The sequence below is a fragment of the Dromaius novaehollandiae genome, chromosome 8 (assembly GCF_036370855.1).
Source record: "Dromaius novaehollandiae isolate bDroNov1 chromosome 8, bDroNov1.hap1, whole genome shotgun sequence".
NCBI classification, from domain to species: domain Eukaryota; kingdom Metazoa; phylum Chordata; class Aves; order Casuariiformes; family Dromaiidae; genus Dromaius; species Dromaius novaehollandiae.
In genome coordinates, this window is record NC_088105.1 from 25,918,704 (window position 1) to 25,938,613 (window position 19,910).

Genomic DNA, 19,910 nt, shown 5'->3' on the forward strand with positions numbered 1-19,910 from the left:
CTCCCATTTTTGTCAAGAGAAAATATTTCAACAATCCTTGGTGCCTTAAAGATAAGCAGTTTCTATGGTAATTAAGATTTGGGGGATTTAGTTTGGAATATGTTGACTGAAGATTTTCTGTAACTTTATTTATCTTAAATGGAGCTTGCTTTTTTTCCACCTCCGCTAGACTGGATCTTAGATCAACACAGTGTTAATTAATTCAGATCTTAATTCAAGCCTGAAGATGCTGTAAAACTATTTCTAAATTTTGCTACCAAAAGAGGAAATGTGGCAGTCTATTAAGAATAATAGAAGAACAAATTACATTCAGCCTTAAACGTTGTCACCTGATCATTAGTGGAAGGGTAGCTTTTTTCTTTGTTACACAAAGTTGTTACAAAGGGGTGAAGTACACATTGTATTCTCCACAGGACCTGCTAATACCAATAATCCTACTTATGCTTATACTGAGTAACCAGCTAACTCAAATGTTATAGAGAGATTGCAAGTGTGTCTCTAAAAGTCGAGAGATTCCGAAAATAGAGATTCTGATCAGTGCCATTAGCAGAGATATTAGGGAACTCTGAGCTATTTCTACTTTCAGTTTGCAATAGTGTTTTTGTTGTCATTGCAAACTGATGTGCAGCACGATTTTGTGAAGCTCAGTGCTTACATGTGGAAAAAAACACATTCTCTCCCCTAGCAAAAGGCAAGACAGCCTCCTAATATTGTGCATAGGCTTTTCTTCCAGGGAGTCACAGGAACAAAATAATGATATACAATAATACAAAAACTTCGTAGGGCACAGGTGGGAAATAAAAAGACACCAGAAACACATTGTGGATTTGGTAAAAACAAGATCACTAATAAGGCACATTATAAAATAACTTTAATAGAAGGCCCAACTAATAAATGCATGCTTAGCATTAATTTAATTTCTTAATAGAAATGCTATGAGTCCCAGAGTCTTTTGCTTACCTTAGCTATGAACGCTGTGTAAATAACAACACTTTAACCAGGATATTCCTTTTTTAAAACTTTTTTACAACTAACGTAGTATTGCCAGGAAACTGACTTTGTCTTTTGGGAGAAACTGCTCTGGTCAAAAAAAACCCAAAAAACAAAAAAATACCACTAACTTTGATTAGTGTAAACTCTCAAGTAAGTTCTTCACTAGAGAGTCAGTAATGAATGAAAACATTTATTCCATGTCAGTGCTAAAAACCATCCTGCAAGCTACCACTGACTGAGTTGCAGTAATGGAAATATCATTTGAAGTTGTGGTACGATAGAGCTCTGGGATTTTTGCCATCATTTTAAACAATTGAAAACTATTTCATGATTAAGTTGAAAGGACAACAATTCAGCTGAGGAAAGGAAATTAAGTTAGAAAATATTTATGGAAGGAGAAGGAAAAAAAAGATTTCTAGAGGGTGAGGTGTATCTGGTTCCAAGAATTTATTGGAAGGATAACTGTTTTTTTATTGTAATAAAGAACCAATATTTTGCTATTTTTCTTTTTTATTTTTCTCAATTTCATTACCTGAAGGTAGACAGGATTTACTGCATGCCTTCAAGATCCATATTGAACAAAGTGCCCCAGAAAACATGGTGCTCTAAATCAAACAAACCAATGGCTATGTGAGAAGAGACAGATGACCTACAGACTTCTTTGTTTCATCCTACGGTACAACGATTTTTACCTGGAAAATAAAGCAGAAAGCTCTTGTATATATTTTTAAAAGTGTTTCACTCTGACTGTAGTTACATTGCCTCATTAATATGGCAAAACAATTCCCACTTGGAATCAAGTAACCAAAATTCTTGGTGGTTGTTCTTAAAGCAGATAACCACTAATTGGTAATAGTATTTTGAACATCATAAGATTCAGTGAGCACAATTTCTGCAAAGTAATGTCTCAGTTCTAAGGATTCTTGACATGTGTTTGTAGAGTAGAGGATAAGGAAGAAGTAATTGATTTTCCTCTGGAAAAAATCCCCTAAGGTTATGTAGTTGGAAACAGAGTATTGTCATGGATCTAACACTGGTTCTGAGGGGGAAAACAGTAGGAATGTAAGGTCACAACAAAACACCAAAAAGTGGGGTGGCTCAAGGTTCCTTCAGGGCCAGCTTTTCTGAGGTCCACAGTTACAGCCCTCAAAACCCCTGCACTTCTGCAAAATCCTTGGCCCCTCATTACTTTCCCTGGTGGTGAAGAACGTTTCTAAACTGTTGAAGTGGTACCCAAGCTAAGTCAAATAGGCTAATGCATTTAAACAGCACAAAGCCATGCTGAGTGGAAATACTAATTCAAGCCCCAGACACAGTACAGTTGCATTACAGTAACAGGCATAGTTTGTTCAGCTACCCCGGAAGGCTCATTATCATGGACAGAGTACTGAACAACTGTGGACAATGATACTCTTCTTATTCTGGTTCATTCAAAGTTAGTTCTGCTATCCCTTCACAGTGCTGTGTGGATAATGTGGTTGTATCCCAAAGGTCTTAAGGCGTTTATTGGAAAGAAGGTACTAACTCCATTATACAGGTGGGAAAATTGGGAAAGTTCAGTGTGAGACACCCAAAGCTGCATATTTTGAGGATGCTCAGCATCATGTGTTCAAACTGCAACCATGTTCAATTAGGTTCACAGTTAACTTCCCCATGCTCAATACCATTCTAGATATCAGATTCTGGATATATTAAATTAAGCATCCAACAAATGAGGAATGCAGACTTAGTTTCTCTCGCTGAGAAGCTTTAGTGACATGTTCAGCATCTGTGGCAGAGAACTCCAAGGATAACTTACAGCTGTTCGCTCTGTGGAATTAGTCCTCTTCCATTCTAATGTCTTTGAATTCACAAAAAAGAAAGGATATTATTGAGACACACTGTGTACATAAATCAGTCCTGGTTCTTTCCAAGAGGACAGGACCTAGAAAAAATGAAATTAAAGTCTATCTTATACTGCAGATACATAAGACCAAGTGAAATTTTCATTGTCAGTTTTCATTCTGTAATGCTCTAGCTTTTGAGAGTTTCTTTACAAGCTTCATGTTTTTTGGAGCTTTTGTGTAAAAAGTCCTTAGTGTAAGAAAGCAAACAAGGGAAAAAAACCAATTCTCATGGAAAAACATACCAACCTCTCAACGGGCTATCCCAGAACAAATATCCTTTACAGCCTCTGCAATTGATATTAACAGAGCTAAGAATGTCACCATACAAAAGAGTGTGGTGGAGAAACCACTAAGCAGTGGCTGGTCAAGCCTGCTTCAGAACAGTGGGGATGAACTTGAACCAGTAAATCCTGCTTCTTAGCTAATTAACTCAGGCACAATGCCTGAGCTAAGGGATCTCCTTCATCCTCAATTGTGCAGTGTAGACATTCTCCAAAAAACAAAATAGCAGGGTGCTTCTTAATGAGGGCCAGTTGTTGAAAGTTGACCTGCTTTGTCAGTGTATTTTAGATATTTAGGCTCATGGGCTCCATTCAAAAGAAGCCTCTGCAGAGCAGGATTTCAAGACAGTAGCTAGCTGTACCTACTGCTTTTCCTGTAGAAGAAAAGTTAGAGAGGCTTAGCTTTAGGGGTCACTGACAGCCCCATGCAACATTCCATATACAGTCCTTCCATAAGCACATTGGAAGGAAAGGAAAACAAGCATCTTAACAGTTCCTAGGGTCAGAATAATTTAGGTTAGAAGGGACCTCTAGAGATCGTCTAGTCCAAACCGCTGTTCAAAATGAGTCCAACTACATTATGTTGTCCAGGGTCTTGTTCAGCTGAGTTTTGAACATCACCAAGGATCAAAATTCTCCAACTGCTCTGCACAACTTGCTCCCATGTTTGTCTGCTCTTATAGTGAAAAATTCTCCTCCTAACTAATCAGAATTTCTTGTCTTTCAGTGGGTCTATTGCCTCTTGTCTATCACCATGTGCACCTCTAAGAAGAGTCTCTATACCCTCCCCTTAGGTAACTGAAGATATCAGTGAGATCTCCCTTTAGCTCCTCTTCTTAAGGCTCAACACGGTTCTCTCAGCTGCTCTTCATGCGTTGTGTGCCTAATCATCTTGGTGGCCCTCCACTGGACTCAGTCCAATATGTCAATGTCTTGTACTGAGGAGCTCAAACTGGACGCTGTACTCCAGATGTGGTCTCACAGGTGCTGAATAGAGGTAAATAATCACTTCCTTTAACCTGCTGGCTACCCTCTTGCTAATACAGGCCCTGTGAGATTGGCCTCCTTCACTGCAAAGGCACACAGCTGACTTATGGTCAACTTGTTGTCTAGCAGCATCCCTTTTCTGTAAAGTTGCTTTTTCTCCACTTTCTGCCCAACCTGTGATATTGCATGAGGTTATTCCAGCTCAGGTGCAAGGCCTCTGCATTTGTCTTTGTTGAACTTCATGAGGTTCCTGTCAACCCCTTTCTCAAGATTCCTCTGGATAGCAGGTTTTCCTTCCAAAATATTGAACACCGCCCCCCCTCCCCCAAAAGGTATCAGTCAACAGCTTGCTGAGAGCGCACTCTGTCCCCTCATCTTGGTCATTAATAAACACATTAACAATTTTGGCCCCTGTATCAGTCCCCAAGGAACGCCACTACTAACCAACTACCAGTTGGACTTTGCATGGCTGATCACCTCCCTTTATGCCCTCCAGCCCAGTCAGTTATCCACCCACCTTATGGCCCATTTATCCACTCTATATTTCACCAATTTGTCTTTAATGGTACTGTGGGAGATTTTGTTGAAGGCCTTGTTAAAACTGAAGTAAACAACATCCATTGCCCCCCCTTATGCGCTAAGCTAGTCTTCTTGTCTCTTCTTTGCCCTTGGTAAAGCCACATTGGCTGTTCTCAATCAGTTGTGTCCCTCAGGACCTTGAAATGGCTTCCAGGAGTATTTGCTCCACAGACACCCTCAGGCTGACACCCTTAGGCTGGCAGACCTGTAGTTTCCTGGATCTTCATTCTTGCCCTTGTTGAAATTGCAGCAATTACATTTAGTGCAATTTTCTTGCTATACTGTGCAAAGAGAAATGATTACTTATGCATTTAAGTGGTCTGTGTCTAGCATCTCAGCATGTGTATGCATGTTTGCAGGAGAAATAAGCATTTGGAGGACTGAGATTGCAAAACTTAAAAAATCTAAGGAAAAATGAGACAAATAAGCATTTCAGAGGTAAGTCATTTTAACTGGCATTCTTGCAAATAACTTGCAATTGTATTATTTAAAATTTAATGGAAATTTCATTGCCTGCTATATGTGATAGTGTCCAATGCTAAAGCTCATTAGAGTTTAAAAAAAAGACTTTAAAACTGCTTTACGTATGGATTTCAACACAACCTTAAACCCATAGTTATAACTGATATTACAATAACTCCTTCCCACAAGACCTATCAGGATGGCAGAGCTGGCCATTACCTTAATCTGGGCAGATCAGCCTGATGAATAGTGGGCGTTTAATTTCCTACAAGTCTGTCAGCACTTGTGCTTAATTAGTAGATTAAAACCACTTTAATAGCACTTTATTTTTTTGTAAACTAAAAAAGATAAAGAAGGAGCTTGCTGGTGCTTTAAGTGCCCAGTGCAGAAAACAGGAGTACTTCCTGTTATAAGATAATATTATAAGATAATATAAGATAAGATAATATTTGCATAAGAAACGGAAATTGCTGAAATGATACATAATAAGGAATGACAAACTCTACAGTATTACCAGAATCTTAGGTAAGATGAGCTAGCTTGAACAAAGTGCACTTTAATATAGTTAAGTGCAAGCTAATATTTATAGGAAATTTTGAAAAGTAGTGACATGGGGAAAAAAAAACCCTAAAAGAGGACAAATGCTATCCTTGGGTGTATAAATGGGGGGAGCACACTGTAGAGGTAGGGATGCCATTGGTGGAATAATATGTCTTGTTCTGTTATCTACACAAGAAAACAGGCATTGACAAACTGACTGTGGTTAAACAGAACTGCATGGTTGATTTGGGATCTAGAAACCCCCCTTACAGAAGAGACTTTAAAAGCTTAATCTCTTTAGTCCATCAAAGAATCTTGTAAGAGCTAACTTATCTGGAAGTACATAAGTAAAAAGAATGGTTGTGATCATAGAAATCTTTAGCTTAGCAGACTTTTTTTTTTTAATGTAGTGTTTGAAAGCTGAAGTTAGGGACATTTTAGGATTTTAAAAAATACAAAATTTACAGTTAGAAAAATTAAACCTTGGAACAACTTAGATAGGCTTGTGAGGCATTCATTGTCACCTGATATCTTTAAATCAAGAAGATGGATGTTTTTTCTGAAAGAAGTCCTCTAGTTCCACCAGAAATTATGTAGGTAATTCTACCACCTGTAGTGTGCAAAAGGTCAGGCTGGAGAGTCACAATGCTGTCTGCTATGAAACCTCAAAAGGGAGCAAATGTTTTATAGGAATTTTAGAATATCTGCTATAATATTCAAATAGTACCTGGTTAGAGTCTGCAATGAATGGGTTTTAAATAATTCAAGTTAGCAGTCATTTTTAACCATATTTTTTTTTCTGTTTTTATTACTTGATTTTGATGAGTGTTCATTAGAATTGCAGCATACATTTTATATAAGGCTGTCCAGCTCCTTTCCCATGATAAGATTCTGTTTCCTTTTCTTATCAGTTTATCTACAGTGGCCATCAAAAGCAAAATGACTAAGGCTAATAAAAACAAATGAGAATGTGAAAAGAAGTAGTTCCAAAATACTAGCAAACCTGGTGAATTAATTTGGAGATTTACCATGAGATTTCCTTCTCTTTTAGATTGTAAACTCTCAGTGGCAGGAATTTTTTTCATATGTGTTGGTAAAATGTGAACACGCTTTTGGACATTTATACATGCTAATCACAAAATAACAAAGGTAATAAACACTGTAAGATATTTAGCTGGCAACATGTAATAATCCCAGTGTCAGATAATCTCTCTTTTTTTTTTTTTTTTTTTCAGTATGCGTATGTAGTTCTTGTTAATGAAATTCAAGCTGCACCTAATTACTACTAACAGAAAATCATTGGCGTTTACCTCCCACATACAGAACCACACCTTGCCCTCCAGGAAATGCAGACAGCTCCCCAAGAACTATCCCTAGATTTCCACCTATTTTATAGCATTTTACAGTAGAAGCTTGTCAGATCTAAAGCTGTCTGATGCACTGCATGAACTGGATGCACTGAATGAAGAAATTAATCTTATCATGTTACATGGTCTTAGGTTAGACCTTTTATTACAGTTGATCTTTTGCTTGGTCTACATGGTTCAGCAAGTTGGGCGCTCAACCCAACACTCACAGAATGATTCAGAAGAACATATGTATTCCCTACAGTAAGAGAAAGAGGACTCAAAAGCACTATTTCGATACAGGAAAAGTCATTGTATAAGTTGACAAGAATTAGCTAAGATAATATTTTCCTTTGTCTGTATTTCCAATTTTATTGTATTTTCCTCAGCTCCTGCTTGGGGAAATTGGAAATCTGTAGTTTTATTTCCTAAGTTAATGTGTGATTATTTATGAAAGAGAAGATACGACACAGTTACTTTTGACAGGAGAGGGTTAGGCTAAATGGTTCATCCTTATTCTTTTGTTTCACCAACAGAATGAGATTAATTTTAAATGCATCTGAAAAGAAATGACAGCATTCAGTCTGATACCAGGATTATATCCATCAGCTTACAGTGCATCTGGGCATGGCTTCTGCTGTTCGACTTCAAATGTGTATGTGCATTACTGGTGTCAGTATGGGATTCAGGAGTTTGGTCCTGTCCTCAGTTCCCTTCCTTACAAATACTTCAAGGTAACCTCTGATAAATCCCATTTTGCCTTATTCTTCTACAGAATGGGTGTGAAAACATTTTTGCCTTGTACAGATTAATAAGCATAACATATGTTCTAGAAAGAAGAACACGTGTCCAGCAAATCTGATGGAGAGTGCTCTTCTGGGAAGCAGTCACTGAAAAGGAGCTGGGAACTGTAGTGGATCACAATAGCTACTTGTCTGACATAGCAACTAAAATGAGAGAATTTGAGTACCCCTTTTTAGTCTAACCCTTGTTTGCCCAAGCAAGAAAATATTAAGACAGAATAGAGAGGTTTATATTTCCTCTGTATCTGGCACTGTTGGCAAAGTGAAATCTTGTATACAGGTTTTGTGTTCTAAATTCAGAAAGAATGATGGAAAATTACAGTGGTTTAATAGAAGAGTCATGAGACAATTAAAGGATTAGAATACTCTTCTTCTAATATGGGGCTCAAGGAGTTCAATCTATTTAACTTATCAAAGAGAAAGATAATGACTTTTCAGTATCTTTCTATGCAAGGAACATCCATTTAAAAACAGATGACTTCATTCTACCATCAGGGTAAGATCCAAAAGCTGAAATCTTAAGACAGACAAAGTTATTGTTAACCCTAACTAAGTATTAAGAATGTTACCAAGAATTATGGTAGCTTTCTGATGAGGATGTATATCTCAAGATGAGATGTTTCCCCCTTAAAATGATACAATCTAGTTCAAACAGGAACTAATTCAGGGAAATCTGTTCTCCATTATACAGGAAGTCAGACTACAAGATCACAGAGGTTGCTTTAGGCCTTCTAATCTGTTAATTAAATAGTTTATATAAATTTAGTTTAATTGGTTCTGTTGCTTGTTAATAAACAGTATTTTTAATGTTTCATGCTTGACTACAGCCTCACCTATTCCCAATTATTTCTTACCTGTATGTGGGTGGTGGGACTTTGTCATCCTACCAGTACCTCCACCTTCATCCCTAAGGGTTGCATCATTACGTTGTTACACAACCTGCAGGGCTGATATTGTTGGTATGATGCCAACCAAAGAGATGTTGAAAGATGGAATGATGATGTTGCCGGAGGTCCTAACAAAGCAGCTTTGATCCTGCACACAAGTTATTCATCAAGACCAGATTCTGCTTACCTTTTTTTAAATTGCCTAGAATATACCGCTCAGTTGATTGTAGTCTCTTTGCAGATCTCTGCTGAGTATTTTTATCACATCATTCTCCTAGATGCTTTTTAATGCATGATTTTCCAGTCTGCACTTTTATCCAGGCTGAGGCTGAGTTTTACAGTTCTATTCTCACTTCTTCATTCAGCAAAATTTTGCTCGGTATTCCTGGGAACAGTGCCACCTGACAAGGATGAATATCACTGCATCCACTGGCTGTTCTGTTGTTTCTCTGAGCGCTCCTCCAGCGGCACGTAGAGAGCAGCCAGTCCATAACACCACCTCATGAGGAAGCAGTCTTTTTTAAGGGACAGTGATTTACTTTGCTTTGGGCTCAGGATCTTTCATTCCATTATAGCTGTTGGCAGAGACGAAACAAGATAATTGTGTTGTTTTGGGCGAGATGTCAACCTGGTACCCTTCCCCTTCCCCACTAGCTGTTTCTCTAGGTATGATCCTGCCTCAGGAAGAGGTAGGCACTCCACAACTCTGCAGTTCAAAACTCTGCAGAAGCTGCTGTGTCCTTCATGTCTGCATTCATTAATCATTCCCATTTGTCTCTGTCTTCAAAAAGCAAGCTGCAGCAGGCAACCCTCTTCCTTCACTCTTTTTGTCGTCTGTGATGTCAATCAATCTCCTGTTAGCTTCCTGACCATCTGGCCTTCAAGTACTTTTTATATTTACATTTCCAGAATTGTTTAATAGTTGTTACCTAATGCTTAAATGTCACAAGACATCTCAGCATGTTCTCAAACCAAGCTTCCACTTATTCTGATTTGGAAAAGACATTACATATATATAGGACTGGCTGAGTACTATGTGGCAGAAACCAAATTATGTACATAGGGTGAAAAGCATCTCAGCAAGCTTTAAGCAAAGCTGTGTTAGTAGATAAACATTTAGCATGATGCTAGGATAATTCTGTGAATAATAATACATTAAGCTAAGAAAAACTGTTTAGGAACAGAACTTGAATTGGCATGCCAGATGTGAACCCACAAAAGGAAGGAAATGAAAAGTTTGAGTCCATTAATAGTAAATACTTTTTTATCCCTTCACCCATACGCATACATCCTCCTTGTAGCACTACTGTGTATCATAGACCAAATGTGAGCACCACAATACTTCAGAGAGCTAAACTTGTAAAAATCCATGACAAAATTAGGTTCTGGGAAGGAGATGGCTAATGGGCAATAAATACCAGGAGACCATACACTTAATAAAGAAGATTAAAAAAATAGTAAAATGCTACCCATTCTCTGAGCTAGCTCTAGATTTTTATGCACTAAATAATACGGGATTCAGTGGGATTAAAGATTTTTGTGAAAGATAGCCATACCCAGGCCAAATCAAAGTTGCACAAGCAAATTTAATTATTTATTTCCTAACTTTTGAATGCTTTATTTTACAGTACTAAAGCTCTTCAGATATAAGGTTCTTTTTTATATACGGTACGTTCTTACATCCATATTTAGGACTTCTTAGAATGCTCTTCAGTATTAAGCCATCTGGGATGTGGTACTATGGGTGAAAGGAATCCAATTATCTGTTCCAATATAAGTGCTTTTCTTCTAGTCCAAAAGCTGTTTTTAATAAACCTAAAGAGGGGGGAAAAAAACATTGGAGTTCAAATAAAGTAAGCAGAGGCATCTAACACGCAGTGGAGGCAAATGGCTGAACTGCGTGTGAGGTTAATCATTTGGCAGAGTCTGGGGCACGTGCAGGCTCTGTGAAGTGACAACCACCTTCTGAGAATATTCAAAACAGAAAATTTAAAACAGTAACAGATACGAAACTATTAATGATGAAAGAAATATTGTGGGTTTTTTTAAGAACAAAAATGATCTCCAGTTGAGAGTCTCAGCAGTGTTTATAGTGTGTCTATAGGAAATATGTGAAAAGCTTATGCCTGTATTTTCACTTTGAATGCACTGGGTCCAATTTCCAAGGCTGTTGAGCATTTGCCAATTGCATCATTTTCCAATGTAATTATGTAATGTAATTATGAACATCTGAGTTGGCAAAAAAATCTGGCCTTTACAATAAGAGATTATTTTCAGAAAGGCTGACTCTCATTTTTGAAGCCCAGTCCTGAGAAGATACTGGAAAACCAGACCTCACCCTCAGTATTTCTGATTATCCTTTAACAGTTTCTTCTGCTGGAGTAATACTTGTAACATAATAGCTTTGCTAGAGAGCTTGTGAAAACTGGTGTCTCAAGCTAGAAAGTCCGTGTGAAGAAAGCAATAGTTATCATTTGAACTTGACGCCAGACTTTAATTATTGCTTCAAACACAACAACTAAACAGCATCAACAGGTTTTTTTTCTAATTTACTTCAAATGCTGTTAGTCCTAACACACTTGAAACTCTCCTTAGGGAAGATTAAGCGCTTATGTTTTATCTGGTAAGGGCCATGAAGCAGCTCAGTTTCACTTTGCCTTTACCACATTGGTTTAACTAATCTATTCAAACTGGTTGTGCTCAGTAGCATTATGTTTGAGAGTGCCACTTGATCCTGCAAAGTGCTGGGCTCCTATATCTGTGACACAGAGAAGACTAGGACCATGAAATAAAGATTAGTCCCTTATCAGCAATACTGTGTGTTTCACCTTTATTGCAAAATCTATCCAGATGACACCATTTTAGCTGTAATATCAAACTAATCCCACAAACTCAAACAGTATTATTATATGCTGTTTAAAGCAGCCAAAGCCACATGCTTTATTCTTCATTTAGAATGATTTTATATATGCTGATCATTAAAAATGAGGGCACTGGAAACCAATAGAATTTAACGTTAAAGAAATACTGCACTCTCTTGGAAAAAATACTGAAACAAGCCCTCCGTTCTTGCTGGATCTTTAGCAGTGCTCTCTCTCTCAAAGAAAAAAAATGGATATTTTGACATAAAATATAGGTCCAACTTGCAACAAGCACATGTATTGAAATTCACAGTTCCCTATAATTTTCCAATGGAGGTACAGACTTCCTTAAGATATTTCATGTATAGAAAACAGGCATGAACTTGCAATCTGTAGTCATATTTGTGGATTTCTTAAAGGTCCATAGACTTCTCTTCCCCTAGGGACTGAAAATCATGGCCAAATAGATGATATCCAGAGGTTTAGCATTTGGCAAACGTATCTTTTTAAAAAGGGTCTTTTCTGAAAATGTTTGTAATTTTTTTTTTTTTTTGATGTGCCCTGCAGTGGACTGGTAGCACAGATCCCGCATGAAACATAATTTGAATATAGTGATGAGGATTTAGTTAGGGTATATCCTCCTATGAAACATTTCTCCAAAATAGCTGCCATTTTGTGGAGTTTGGTTTATTTGAAAGGGATATGGCTATGTTGTCAGGCATATTTTGATGCCCAGCAATGAAGGACAGAGGGGAACTTTTTCTTAGAGTAAAATTGGACTAGATGGGACTGTGTGTTTGTAGGGTGGGGAGAAACTCACCCATCAAGTGTGTAACAACCTCTCAAGGTTGTACGTTTTGCACATTATCATATAGTGAAGTGAGGCTGTGTCTTTTTATGCAATTCAGGAAGAAGAAGAAGAAGAAGAATGAGTAGTCCAAAGGCAGGAGAGGGAAACTTTAATTCTGCTGTTAGAAGAATGAGACCTCTGTTCTTTTAATACCTACTCTGCTGTTTAATGCTGGTAGCACAACAGTACCTACAGAGACGCTTGGGAACGTGAGTTCCCTCATCTTGGCTATACCATGGTGGTTTTCACAGCACATGGCATGCAGAGTGCATCCAAGATGTGTTCTTAGGTCTTGTAGGGAGATTTTTGAATCTCCCTGGAGAAGAAAAGATATCTTCTCTCTACCCATACTGCTCATCTTCCTCAGCGCTAACAGCAGAAGGTAGGACTGAGGTGACACAGGTTTGGGTCCTCATTCTGTCACAGACAGTCTTTGAATGAGGCCCTTAAATTACTAAGGTTTAAAAAGAGTATCTCTAAAAATGGGGTATTACTGCTTCCAGGTTGGAGCACTGTAGCTGAATCCATCAAAGATAAGTAGCAAAAGACACATGCTTCACCAGCAGCAGTTACATCTCTGCCAAGCTCCTGCATGGCCTAGTGATTTCTCTGCCCAAGAAACCACCTGTGCACGTGGCCTCTCTGACCTCGCTCCTAACAGCCACCTTAGCAGCGCTGTGGATGAGGCTGTGGTCAAACCATGATGGGAAACTGCTGCTGGGGACATTTCCACCGTGTTGGGACTGCACTACCACTCTCTGAACAAAGTTTGTGTCATAGACCGCGGAAGGTTCGGATTTTATCCTTCAGCTTTTACGAGTGACTCCTCTCTCTTTGAAGTCCTGTTCCCATTGAAGATGAAGGTAAACTCCCACTGACATTAATGCGGTTACGATGTGTTCTTCTCTCAGTGTTCGCTGCTGTTTCCTTTGTTGCAATAGACCTATTCCTTTATTAAAGCTTTTGCCTAAGGCAAAAAAAAAAAAAAAAAAAGCTATGTTACTAAATAATTTGTGAAATATTTACATTTGTAAAGCCAACCCCTTATGCTTAGCTCCTCCCCGAAATTAAGGTGACAGTTTTTATAGAGCCACAGTTTCTACACTGCCATTATTCCTCTGCGGGATCCAAGACTGGGAGGTTACAAAAAAACGGGCCACCATGAGCCAAGTGACAGTAAGTAATATCCAGGAATGCTTGTTGATTTTGACTCAGTGTAGGGAGAAACAACTGTATCAGACTGATGGTGATTTATTTAGTCCCTGAGAATAAAGCAGAATGTAGAAGGAGATGAAAGCGATGAAAATATAAAATGGAGGAGTTTTCTGAACTAACTTTGATTTTTATCCAAGAATAAGAGTCCATATGTTGTAGAGATATCTTTAATAATAATGCCAAGAGCAAAATTGCAAAGGCATAATTTTGCTTAATACTATTTGCACTTTTGTATTTGTAATTTGTATTTCCTTTTTTTTTTTTTCCCTAGTTCTCTCAACGCCACAAAAATGAATGAAGCTAGTTTTAGTGTAATGATCCATATTGGAATCATCTGCAGTTACTCTTGTAAAAGTTTATTTCAGATGTCTTGTTTTCATTGTATTTTTATACTGGCTTTTAATCTTAATAGTAGTTTCTTTTTTTGAGAGAGAGAGAGAGCGTGCGCGAGTGAGATTTAGCATGCAGTTCAAATATATATGGTTCAAACTCTTTAGTTTACTTTATAAATTTCTCCCTCCAACTTTTCCATACTTAATACTTTTGATTTTGGTTTGCCCCAGCTCTTGTAGGTTTGGCGACAGGTAGGGACTTTCTGGTGGGGTTTTGTTGTTTTTTTTTTTTTTTTAATTGTCTAAGTCACTTCAGTTTATGCCTCCTATTTTTATTTCTCTGTGGCATAGCCTCCGTACCTCTAAAATGGATAAATATTAAGTAACCAAGATAGTCAATGAAACAGCCCATTAACTGCTTTTCTGCACAATTAACTGTGAATGGTTCTCGGTCATTGACCTCACCTATTGTCTTCCATCCTAGCGTTCATTCTGCTTTCCCTTGCTTTTTCTCTTCTGTTCACCTCCAGTTCTCTTGTTCTCTCTTCTGAGTTTTCTTCTTTGTTTCTCCTGCCATCCCTCTTTACTCCTGTTTCTCTGGTCCTTCATTTCTTTTGACAGTGAAGAGGCAGGCAGGTTGGTGGGCAGCTAGGAACACAGCTATAGTAATTGTCTCCATTTGCTGTGCAGCATTTCTTCCATGTTCGTTCCCTGCAAAATGTGTGTTGCAAAATTGTTGGTTCCCTCACTTTTACCTTGCAGATCTTACTTTCACAAGACAAGTATTTGGAGTAATTAGAAAGTGAGAGAGGAAAAGATGCAGATTTCATTTGCACAACACCTGGACTTCACGAGGCTACTGTGAGAAATGGAACTGGTTCCAGAGTGAGCAAGGAAGCAGTTCTTGAAATGTGTACTGAGCTAGGCATTTTTAATCGTCGACATGAAGTAGAGGTCGGCAATGGTAAGCGTAATCAGACCAGTAGAGAAACATTTCTAAAACTGACTTCTGGCTGACAGAACCTTAGCCCAAAAAGGAATCCTGCAAAGAGGTAGACACAAAAAGACCTTGGAGCTAAGTAGTCCCAAACTTTGAAGAGTCAGAAATAAAGGAACTAATTTTATAACTTGATGATAAGGCTTTTAGTGAGCTTTTGGCAGTTTTTGGAATGTAACGGATAAAACATGTATTGCTATATTGTGACACACTTATTAGAGAGCATTACTACCTGTAAAGACAGATTTGAGGGTTAATGTATTATGATGCAGAATTGTGTGGCTAATTGGTATGCACAATTTCTGTGGTTAATAAATTCAGCAGTGCTGGTACGAGAGTGTACTGCAGTGAACCACTTGCAGCAACAGCCGGCACTCTAGCAGGCAATGCTAAATACTGTGCTCTGCTCTGGTAAAGCTGGCCAGTTTGAATACTTGAATACTAGTTTGCAGTTCCCAAGCTGCAAAGTGATTAATGGAATGGAAAAGTAACCTGTGCTTCCAGCCACCTTAAAGGAGATTCAGAGCAGTCACCAGATACTTTCTGTAGAAATCTAAAATGCACTTAACTGAAAAAAATCAAATTAAATCAAGAGGATTTACTAAAATCACTTGAGTAAAAATGTAACACAGCTGTCTATGAGACTCAAAATGTATATTTCAAAACCTCATGTTTTATATTTCAAATCCTTATGTTTTGTATTTAAGTTGGAGTAAAATTATTAACATATCAAACATACATTAAAATTAGTTATAGGATAGCATACACTTTATATTGAGATAAATAAATTAAAAACCATGAAGATAAGAATACGATGAACCTTCTTTTTTAAAAAAAGTTATATAAAGAAGTATATACACAAGGTAGTTCTTGTCTGAGGCCGAAATCTGAAATAGCTATAACTGATTTCTGAGCTGGTATGTAGCATGTTTTAATAACGTATTCATGCCAATTTCTGAAGGATTCTGTGAAAATTCAGCCGAGTAGGCCTTTCATCTGGTATCTCCAATCTAAATAGAAAAGTGTCAGCTATAGCTAATCTACTCAAGGTATCAGGATATCCATAAAACACTGATATTGATATCCTAGCTTGAAATCATGGATCAGCTGTTAGTGCCTTGTACTGTGAAGAATTTATTCCCTGCTACCGGCTACTAAATTTTTTCCATCTTTTGCCTCGTTTGTTATATCTATTTCTCTTCATTCCCATTCTTTTCCTTTTCTATCAAATTGAATATCCCTGTCTTTTTCAGAAATCTCTTGGGAAATGAAAGAGGTGCATCCTATTCTTGCATCATATTCTGAGCACAGTTAGGCTTTGGATTACACTGAGCTTTTCAAAGAGGCTACCAGCAATACTCTCTCCTTGACATTTTACCCAGGGCATAGGCAGCTTACGTGTTTTAAAACAATTACTGTACTGAGTACCCAGTGATGTATCTTTCCCAGAAGCTGAAAATAAAGGTATAAAAGAGATCCACACAATAATTTATGGGTGTTAACCTATGGGTGTAAGTAAGTTTCTCTGGGGATAATTATGTGACTATGCTAATAACTCAAAGGATGCCTTGCTACATTTAAAAAAAAAAAAAAACTCTCACAAAGTTGTTCTTTAGCTTTTCATTACTGTCAGGAGTCAGGGTGTATATATTTAAATAGACAAGAGAGACAAAAGAGGCCCATATGTCTTCTCGAAAATAACCCTCTCTCCGCACCACAGGCAAGCTGAGGAAGTACTGTTTGAAGACAAACTTGCATTAGATGTACGTACCAGTAATTTCTCGTTTTGAGGGCTGAAAACTACATGAAGTGTGTTGATAGTAGAGCAGCTTATGTGAATTCAGTTGGGGAAGAGAGAGAGGGGTAAAGTTTTGCAAGGATAGGTGGATGAATGGGCATTACTGACAGCTAAAGCAAAGAAATTTCTCCCAGAGCTTCCCTTCACTTCCTAGCAGAATGCTAGCATGGAGTCTCAGGTGTCCTTGAGAAATTCTCCAATATATTGCTCCTCACTTTCGCACTTAAATGTCAGCATATTTTCAGTCATTGTGGAGACACCTCAAGCAATCCCACCAGAAAAGCTACATTGTAAAATGGACTCAGACTGGAACATACGTGTCTGTTTCCCATAATAGTAGATGGTCAACTGGAGTGAAATCTCACAGTTCAAATTTTCATGCCTTCAAATATTTTGTAGTTTTTCTCCTAAGGATGCTAGTATCTAATCCTGTAAACGGCCTCTTGCATATAAGTCTGTGTAAAATGGCCCTTTTGAACACAGCAGACCACTGCTCCAAACATTCACAATTACCAGTGTTATGGAAAAAGCATCAGGAACGAAGTTTCTCTTTGACAGGTCAAAGGGAGATGGAGTTATGCTGCTTGCTCTGAGATGACATTAGTTGTGGTTAGGGTAGGGGCTGTTCTGATGGGTGACTGAGTGGCAAGCAGATGCTTTGAGGGGCCCATATTTGCATTTCCTGTCATTTGTAAGTTTGTTAGACATGCTGGGAGAGATTCTCAGCTTGTGTAAATTATCACAGGGTAATTTATACCAAACAACAATCTCTCCTGTTGTGTTTGTTGCAAACTTGGCTGCATTACAATAATGTTTAGTGGATTAATAATGTGTACTTTTGGCCCCTCCTGCTCCCTCGGCAAACAATTTTCATTTATTATAATGTTCTCATTCTGTTTAACTGGAACAGAGCCCAAGGGTCACAATAGCCATACCTGCATGCTGTGGAGCAAAGACTCCTGAGTTCCCCAAAAGAGAACAGCTTTTTCCCCTCGCCATGCACAGCTCAAGACTCCTGTCCTTTTGCAGTATCGGTTTTGTTCAGCAGCTTCACCCCTGAGCTCGCAGAGGGGGGCAGCCACTGGTTGTCCCTTTCAGCAAGAGAAACTCTGTCCAGTCAAAAGGGTTGCCGTGGGCAGCGAAGAGAGCACAGAGAGCACATTGGTACAATCTATTAAGTGTCTGACATTTTGACAAAAGAACAGCACACTGTAAAATTAAAAACTCTGTGAATATATATAAATACATATATATGTAAAAAAATAATATTTCACACCAATGATTGGTCACAGTGCATGATATAAGGGCATATGTCCAGGTGAGTAAGTGACATATGGTCTTGACTTTACACTGATAGCCCGAGAGTTACAAACTGTTTAAAAATCCAGAAGCTTATCTTGCTGATCATCAGTTGCTTTTGGGAAGCAAAGAGCTTGCCCATGTGTGTTCGTAATAGAAATATTGGGATATGCAAATATGGAGGTTACACAATGAAAGCAAAACTGAATTAAAACTGTTTACAGTCAAAAAAAAAAAAAAAAGAAAAAGAAAAGAAAGAACCAGAACTGCAGCCTTTTTATTGCTACACCACTGAAATGAGCGTGCGCACAACTTGACTATTTTGGTGACTGTATTGCTGTAAAACACAGCTGTGTCTCTCCATCTTCTCACTACTTTCTCACTACTGTCTATGCCTCTCCAGACATAGCTAAAATGGAGGCTATATATCTTCAATTTAATGGAAGAGGAATGTTGTAAATTTTCTTGTGAAGATTTATGACAATTATCTAACGATCAAATAATTAAGAATAACAGCACTTCAAAGTTAAGTGACAGGCAACTGATTTTTACCTCGGGGAGCAGGATTGTCTGACAACACTGTTGTGATAACCTGTGGATGGAGACTTTCTTTGCTATTGAACTCTGTGACCCAAATGCCACGTACAAGTATCTAATGTAAGAAATACGGGTTGTGTAGGTAGGTCCACAAGCCCAGATCTTTGATATACCAACATGAACTTCAGCAAAGCTGTCTCTAAGAATGGATTTCTTGCCATTCCTGTATATTAAGGTCAAGCACGTGCGAAGTTGTGGGCAAGACATAAGAGTTTAGACAGGTTAGGTTAGTGTCTGCCTTGCAAAGGTGGACAAGAGAAAGGAATTTTATCTTGGCTTATCTGAGCGATGTCGTACCATCCCACTACTCATCATTCTGTATCACTGGCAGTTTTCACTATCACAAATAGTTGTTGCTTGACCATGCTAGTAAAACAATGGAAAGTATATATGTAAAATAATTTGACAAGCGTCAGAGGAAAAACATTATCAACCAAATTATTTGTCAAAGGTTATTCAGTCATGTGTAGGGCCAAAAAAAAGGTCTATTTCATGCAGAATATCTAATCTATATTATTTCCACTGAATTAGTTTTGCCTAAGGTCTACCTATGATCCAGATCACTTTACTAAATAAAACCCATTCCTTCACAATTCTCCTCATTAAGCAGGCTAGGTACATTAGTTTTATTTCTTCAAGAAGTACACACAAATGTTTTTTCTGAAACTGCTTTGTTTGATACTTCATACGCTTTGTTGCTTGGTTGATTTTTGAGGAGGAAAAGAGAAGGAAATCTTTGACAATTTCTTGTGGTTGGGGGACATTTCTTTATATCTAACTTCTCTTTTAAGACATTCTGGTAGAAAATCAGTTGTATGGAATACAAACATAGCAAAACAGAAATACTAGCAAGAGCAGCAGACCCTTCAGACAGGAATTTATAGTAGCAACACAGGAGAAAAAAAATAAATATATTTAGGGACATATTTAAGCACAGATACACTTTTGAAATCTGAATTCAAAAGTATATCAGCATTTTGCAGCTTTATCTTTATAGGCAGTCCATCCAAACCTCAAATCCTAAGCCTGAGATTGGAAGTACTGAAAATTAACAGCTGCATTTGTTGTACTGTGAAATTGTACGTGAAATAACATCTTCCTTCAAATATTTTCTTCTTTTTTCTTTTTAATTTTTTTCTAATTTTCTCCAATTTTTTCCTTTGGCAGCTATAAGACATTTTAACCAACCGTAAATAA

General features: G+C 37.9%; 1 long non-coding RNA gene across 1 annotated transcript; it reads right to left on the reverse strand.

Annotated features, from left to right (window-relative positions):
- Nucleotides 1–1,503: 1,503 nt before the first annotated feature.
- LOC112993175 (uncharacterized) lies at nucleotides 1,504–10,650 on the reverse strand. Its single transcript, XR_003261672.2, has 4 exons — nucleotides 10,445–10,650; nucleotides 8,952–9,339; nucleotides 2,792–2,917; nucleotides 1,504–1,685 (listed from the first exon to the last, which is right to left on the reverse strand). It is a non-coding gene; the product is annotated as an uncharacterized LOC112993175 (long non-coding RNA).
- Nucleotides 10,651–19,910: the final 9,260 nt, after the last annotated feature.